The sequence below is a fragment of the Triturus cristatus genome, chromosome 5_2, assembly GCF_964204655.1.
Source record: "Triturus cristatus chromosome 5_2, aTriCri1.1, whole genome shotgun sequence".
Lineage (NCBI taxonomy): Eukaryota > Metazoa > Chordata > Amphibia > Caudata > Salamandridae > Triturus > Triturus cristatus.
Window position 1 is genome coordinate 762,468,657 of NC_140588.1, and position 8,225 is coordinate 762,476,881.

Here is an 8,225-nt window from a genome sequence, read left to right on the forward strand (position 1 = left end):
GTAGAGGAAGAGGGCGCCAAAATAGTTTCCTATGCTGATGACACTGCTGATTTTTACATGTGAAAAAGGAACCGACTTCGACGGGGCAATGATTAGGTCTTCCCTCACAAAGGTTTTTAACTGGCTTAAGATCAATCGCTGAAGTGCAATCCTGACAAAACTGAAGTTGTTTTCTTTGGTAATCCAGAAACGCCTGACTGGAGCTCTTGGTGGCCAAAAGATCTGCCGCCCCCACCCGCGGAAAAGTAAAAAGTAAAAAACTTAGGAATTGTCATAGACAAGACACTCTCCATGCACTTTCAAATCCAAAATCTTACTGGCGCTTGCTTAGGCATACTCCGGATGCTAAAAAAAAATCCTGCCACTGTTACCGCTTGGGAGCAGAACGATCGTGGTGCAAGCCCTGGTGACATCAAAGCTTGACTATCTCAACAGCTTGTACCTCGGTCTTCCCAAATCCCTTACACAGCACCTACAAGTGGTACAAAATGCGGCAGCTAAAGCCATCCTGAGACCTAAACACAGATCTAGTATGACCTCTATTCTTAAGTCTCTAAACTGGCCCTCCATACAAGAACGGATCAACTTGAAAGCGATGACCATCTTCTTTAAAGCTTTCCACGGCTTAGGATCCGGCTACCTAAATAAGCGCGTTAATCGCTACACAACATCTAGACCCCTAAGATCTTCCAATGCCTACTTGGCCAAAATGCCTAAAATATGCCGTGCCCGCACTGGAGGCAGATCTCTCGGCTTTCTAGGTGCGAAATTGTGGAATAGACTCCATGAGTTTCTGAGACTAACCACAGACCTACTCTCTTTCAGGAAGAACTTAAAAACCTGGCTTTTTAATAACTGATGGGTCTGTTATGCACCGTTTCCTCCTGCTGTCACTCGCCAGGATACTCTAGTCTGAGTAGCTGCATGCTTTATTAAATATACTATTTCATTTCATTAGGTCCCTGACAGTGCAAAGGAACACTCGTCCAAATTCTAAGTGCCTTATTTATGAGGCTTTGCTTTACTTTTATGCCGCCGGTGCGTCACTTTTTGTGACGCACTGGCAGCGTAAAAAATGTGCCATGTTCAGCCCTATTTACAAAGTGACACATCTAGGCCGATGCATCACTTTGTAAACCCCTGCACCACATTATACCAGCGCCAGGTATATTGTATGCAGGGTGGGTGTTCCCCTTCAAAAAGCCTCATAGAACTGGTGCATTGAAATCTATGAGAACTCAGTGCACCACTTCTAGGACGCCATTGCGTCAATATCTTACACCTGTCTCAGCCCCATGTGAAAGGACACATTGCTGGAGTTGCGTCTGTTTTCAGACCCACCCCAGCAATGCATCACTTTTGCACCTACAAATGCGTCAGAAATACTGACATATCTGTAACTCCTTGCGACATGATTCGTCATACAGTAAATATGACGCATCTATCATGTCGCAAGGAGGGCGCACTAAGAAGTGACGCATTCCTGTTTTCAAATAGCGATGCATCACTTCTCATAAATAAGGCCCTAAATGTGTTTACATCTAATATTCAGGGATAGGTATGTGTGTTTTCAATATTGTAACACAGCAGCAGCTCACCAATATTACTGCAAATAATCTCTGTAACGCCCTCTCATTTCTTATATGTTAGGCCTTGTTTTGATCTAAAAGAAACTTTTTTTATGTATATTGCATGAAACATAAACACAACGGGCCCGATTCACAGAACTAACTTAAGACAAAATCCTAAACTTACTACCATTTTGGTATTCACAGAAGGCACTTACTCATTTTGGTATTCACAGAAGGCACTTACTCATTTCGGTATTCACAGAAGTTAGGAGTCCTAACTTTAGGACTCCTAAATGCCTTCTGTGAATACCGAAAGTCTTAAAATTAGGATTTTTCTCAGTTTAGTAGTAGTATAGTTAGGACTCCTAACTTTAGGACTCCTAAATGCCTTCTGTGAATACCGAAATTCTTAAAATTAGGATTTTTCTCAATTTAGTAGTCCTAAATTTAGGACTCCTAACTTTAGGACTCCTAAATGCCTTCTGTGACTACCGAAAGCCTTAAAATTAGGATTTTTCTCAGTTTAGTAGTAGTATAGTTAGGACTCCTAACTTTAGGACTCCTAAATGCCTTCTGTGAATACCGAAAGTCTTAAAATTAGGATTTTTCTCAATTTAGTAGTCCTAAGTCCAAATTTAGGACTACTAAATTGAGAAAAATCCTAATTTTAAGACTTTCGGTATTCACAGAAGGCATTTAGGGGTCCTAAAGTTAGGAGTCCTAACTATACTACTACTAAACTGCGAAAAATCCTAATTTTCAGACTTTCGGTATTCACAGAAGGCATTTAGGAGTACTAAAGTTAGGACTCCTAACTTCTGTGAATACCGAAATGAGTAAGTGCCTTCTGTGAATACCAAAATGGTAGTAAGTTTAGGATTTTGTCTTAAGTTAGTTCTGTGAATCGGGCCCACTATTTCTCTGCAAAATGGCTGTACTAGACTCACACATCAGGTACATAAAAAATAAATGAAAGGAAAACAGTATTTAAAACAATCTGTTTAAGAAATATTCAAGGTCATTAGGGCAAAACACTGGAGAACGGAGCTGACTGTCAGGGGGCCCCATGAAAGGCTGGGGCCCTGGGCCAGAGCCCACTTTGCCCATGCATTAAAACGTCTCTGGGCGGTGAATACTTCCGGTTCTCCTTCTTATTATTCCGGTGTCAAACTCACGCGGTACTAACACTTCCTGATGTGGTTCCGTGCACATGATTTACCGCGTTTACAGGTACGTGTTGAAATTTCAGGATTTGGGGCAGCGTTTTTGCACCTCATTCTTTACGGTCACTTCCTTATTTATTGGTTAAGTTCGGTACACTCGTTCTTAGTTACCTTTTGGTACGCGCAGGTTTAACAGCGTTTTTTTCCGGACCTGTACGTTGGCATGGTGACCGCTGTTTGAATCATTTAACATTTACCTTCACGGGCTTAGGTCAATGTTTGGTCATTCTAGACCTGACACACTTATTCCCCCACTAATACAACAACGAATCCGGCACTTGTAACGTTTCTTGTTTTTAGCACCTTTCACGCCAGTTGAACCGCTTTTACCACGTTCTTTCTATTAATCAGCACTGTTCTGTTTCCACGTTCACTATACTTACTACGCATATTGTGGGTCCTAAGTTCTCTTTTTCGGTGAAGGTTATACAGATTTTTTTTCACTTTTTATCACCATTTCTAAGGCACACATTCTTTCTCGCATTCCGTTAGACTTGGACTTCAGCTCAATCTACCTTTTTCCTATTATTTTTAGGAAATTCCCCCTGACGAAGGGCTAGACCCGAAATGCATCGGGGAATTCAGGATACCCTTTCAATTGAATTGATTTCAAACATGTGAACCACATCAGTATTTGGGATATGTCAATCTATGAGAATTATCATACATGGATTACTTATCATTGATTAAAATTCTTATCTAACTCAACTACATTGGATTCACCATCCTTATTTAAGCGATTTCATCGTCGTTTTATGAGTGCTAAGTGAGGACGTCTTTTCCCTGAAGACGCTTATTTCGTGGACAGTAACACACCTCATGAGATTAGGAGGTGGAACTCACAAGCACCAAAGAGTTTGCTCCTTGATTACAAATCTATTTGAAGTTTCATTACCTGAGAGTGCGACCGTTTCCACAGTTCTTCAGTCTATGTGCTAATTTTCCCATACGGTACCATGCTGCGTTCGTAGTGCGTATAGTGTTTATTTCCTGTTTTGCTGCGTGTGCGCGCTGGTGGGGGAGTATATGGCAGAGCAATTTTGGATTCGCATCTCTGTCTTCAACTGCCACGTGAGGCTTGTAGCGGACCGGATGGAACCAATAGTGTGCATACTGTGCTTGGGCGCACAGATAATATAGTAGGAAGTCTGGTACTTTAAACCCCCCTTTGGAGTAGGGTATTGTTAATGCACAGAGTTCGATACTCGCCTATTTTCCTGCCCATGTCTGTCTCGTTATACTGGTTGTTAGTCTGTGGAAGACAGCTGTTCGTGGAGTAATGGGGATATTTGTGAATAAGTATAGGAATTTGAGAAGGATGACCATTTTTACTATTGCCATTCTATCCACCAGGGATGGTAGCAAGAGAATCCATCCCTCCACTTTCTCTTCAAGCTTATGTATTGCCATCCTGTAATTTATACGTACGACTATTTCGGGGTCTCTGTGATACCAAATTCCTAGGTACTTGACAGGATCTAGCTGCCATTCTAGCGGGAGCTCTGCCGGTCGGGGAGTGGTAATTTCTGTCAGTGGAATAATTGTGGATTTACTCCAATTGATTTGGAGGCCTGAGTGTCTACCAAATTTAATATATTCACACAGCAAGGGGGATACGTTTTCTTTGGGTTCACGGGCATATAGCACCATGTCGTCCGCATATAGGGAAATATTTATGGGGCGTTGGGGGAATTGTAGTGCCATGGACTTACGAAGTTGCCTTATTTTGCACGCCAGTGGCTCTAGTGCTATTGCAAATAATAGGGGTGATAAAGGACATCCCTGTCGTGTTCCACGTGTGATTCGTATTGTGTCCGATACGTACCAGTTCACTTTAATGCGTGCTACAGGTTCAGTGTATAATATGTTTATCCATTGCAGGAGAATCGGGGGCATTCCCATTTTTTGCAATACTGTGAAGAGATACGTCCACTCCACAGAATAAAACGCTTTGGCAGCATCCAGTAAGACTGCCGCCGCTTCTAGGGTCGGATTGAGTTTTTTTTTTTTTTTGTTGAAACATTTTTATTGGTTTCCAACTCAACAAAACAACAATCATCTCACCATCCCCCCCCCCGTCCAGGAAATACCATACATGTATCAGCATCCCCTACTCTCCTGAAGATGACTCAACCTTCCAACCCGGTCCCCTACCCCCCCTCCCCCACCCCCTGTCAGTGTGCCCCCTTCCCCTACTCCGTACCCTCGTCCGACGTGCCCCCCCTCCCTAGTCAATAAAATCCAGGAGCCCAACCACTCCCTAAACCAACAGAACCTTCCAGCTAGCCCAGCCAAAAATGTAGGCGGTCAGTGCCCACCTTCTCGCCTCTTCTACTCCCCGCTCCCCACTACCTCCTGCCCGTCCGACCCGCTCTCCTCAGCACCAGCCTCGGACATCAACCCCTGAAGTTCTACCACCAGCGCTTCCCATGCCCGGGCCGTCACCAGCGCCTTTTCGTCATCTCTCCGGAGGGCCAGTTGCACCCGGAGGGTGCCCTCGGCCCCCGCCCAACGCGCCAACGCCGATCTCCAGCGCAAGAAGTTAGGTCCCCCCCGGGATTTCCAGTGCAGAGTCAGTTCCCTCTTGGCCATTATCAACCCCAGATCATAAAATTTGCTAGTAACCTTCGTGCGGCGAGTGTGGGGGAACCAAAGCAACAAACAGGTCCCCATATCCGGGGCAATGGAGCGATCAGTGACCTGGTTCAAACAATCCACCACTGCTTCCCAGAAGTCACCCAACTGCGTACAGGACCAAAACATGTGCCGAAAGTCCGCCCCATCCACCCCGCGGGCACGGAGAGTGCGCTCCCCCGAAATATCGCAGTATTTTGGCCGGCGTCAGGTATGCCCTGTGTAACGTAAAGAACTGGACTAATTGGAACCGGGCATTCCTCGTTCCCTTCCAGGCCCTCCGCACCAGCGTGGTCCACGTGGACTCAGGGATCTCCTTTCCAAGGTCCGCTGCCCACTTTTCCCTCAGAGCGCCCAGGGGGAGGAGCCTCTCCGTTGACAGCCGGCGATAGAGGCAAGTGATAGCCTTAGCCGTCCCCGCCGCCCTAGGGTCGGATTGAGTGGCTGGGATAGAGCAAAAAAGGTGCTAATACTGTGGGCTGTGGAATGATTGGGTATGAATCCCGACTGATCTGGCAAAATGATATTATAAGTGGCTGTAGTCATTTAGCAAAGAGCTAAATGACTACAGCCATGTTAGTGTCTGTATTAATCGATGAGAGCAGCCAATATGATTCACAGTTATCCGGGTCCTTGTCTGGTTTTAAGAGGCTTATGATTAGAGCTTCTCCTAGCTTTGGCGGTAGCAGCTGTTTACTGTGGGCGTCACCATACATTTCCACTACATATTTCTACATATTCTTTATAAAATTCACCTGTAAACCCATCTGGGCAAGGGGCTTTTCTGTTGGGGAGTGTTTTTATAACATCTGAGACTTCTTCTATGGTGATGGGTTGTGCTAGATATTCCAGCTGTTTATCCGAAAGCCATGTAATTGCAATACTGTCTAAACATGCTAGTATTTCCTGTGAGGTGGTCATGGTACATGTTGCATATAGCTCACTATAGGTGTTCATAAATGCTTGCAGTATGCCTTCCGTGTCGTAGTGTGTCATACCATGGCTATCTTTGGCTTTACTTACTGCATGTGTTGGATGCTTCTGACATATTTTATGTGCTAGCACTCTCCCAGGTCTTCCACCTTCGTCATAAATCCGTGCTGTGTGTCTACTTGAGATGTATTCCAGTTCACTATCTGCATATTCCTGATAACCCAATAGTGTTGCTCTAATGGTGCCCAGTACAGTAGTACTTTGGGTGCGTTCATATTCCTGTTCTAGGGTTCTAAGTTTGTTTTCACATCTGGTGAGTTGAGTACATATGTCGTGTAGAATCCCTGCACTCGTACTGATACATACTCCGCGGATTGTGGCATTGAAGGCTTCCCATAACAAACTAGCGTCCTCAACTGATGGTTAATTTATCTGGAAGTACTCCACAATGGCTTGTCTGATGAAGTCGTTGTAAGGTGTATCTAGTAGTGCCTTAGCATTAAAAGGTCATATATATGGTGGTGGTACGTAGTTGGGGAGTTCTATAGTTAGTAGCACTGATTTATGGTCCGATAATGTCTTTGGTAGATGTTGAATGTCACATGTCCATGTGCTCGCTATCTCTGTAGTGATCCAGTAATCCATGCGTGACCAGCTATTATGGGCTGCGGAGCGGTGCGTGGCCTCTGTGCTCTGTGGATTGCCTAGATTCCACCCATCTACCATTTTGAATTCCGTCATAATATCTTTTACAATTTGTGCTGCCCGATTGTGGGATTATTTTGTTACTCCTGACCTATCTAGTTCGTCGTTTAATTATATATTTAGGTCCCCACCCCACAGTATTTCTATCTCAGGTAATGTCCTAAGTTTCTGCCCTATGTCCGCAAAGAATTGAGGGTCATCTATATTTGGTCCATAGACATTTACTATGACTATGTGAAGACCCCGTAAATGACCTGTGACAATGATATGGCTCCTATAATAATCTGCTATTGTGTGATTGGCAATAAATTGTACCCCTTTCTTTACCAAGATTACCACCCCTCTAGAGTATGTTGAACATGATGATACTATTGTGTTCTCCACCCATTCACCTCCTAAAGTACCCTTGGGCGTTTTCGCTAAGTGCGATTCTTGCAATAGGGCAATTTCGATACGGTGTCTACCTAGGTATGCAAATATCTGACATATTATTTGGGGGTTGTTGAGGCCCCTGACATTCCAAGTTATTAACCTGAGTCGTGATGATCTTACCCTACCTTCCATTCCATTGAGTAGTTGTGTCTGTGTCTAAAGTTTCTGTTGTCCACATGTGTCTATACCCTTTAGCTTGTTGTAGGTATTTTTGTATTCTCATGAGTCTCTTATTGTCATGGCATGTAGTAGAGTGCTGTCTTTGCAATTGCCTGAAAAATGTAACAACCAGTTCCCTATTCCCCCCTCCCACTTTAGCATCCCAAAAATGCCAAAGACATACTCAATCATACAACAATAACATTATGACAACGTTTGCGCGGAGCACCTACAGGGGAGCCGCGTAGTGCACACATTGACATCCGTGAGGGCGGATGCGGTCGGGTGGTATATGGTTAACATGGTGCAGCTCCTAGAATAACGAAAAAATAAAATATGATGGTCTCAGTGTCACATTTAAGGAGTGTTCTATCCATATGTAACTTATGCCAGACCATGTAGATAATATATGCCATTGTGCTTTATATAGTGTGCCTGGCAGTTTTCTACTGGCTCGCAATGGGGGCATAGATCCTTTGCTATATTGTTATGCAAGAGATTAAAACAATTCCATGATCCCCCAGTGGGCAATACCGTCACTATCTCCTCGTGCCACATTCTTAACATT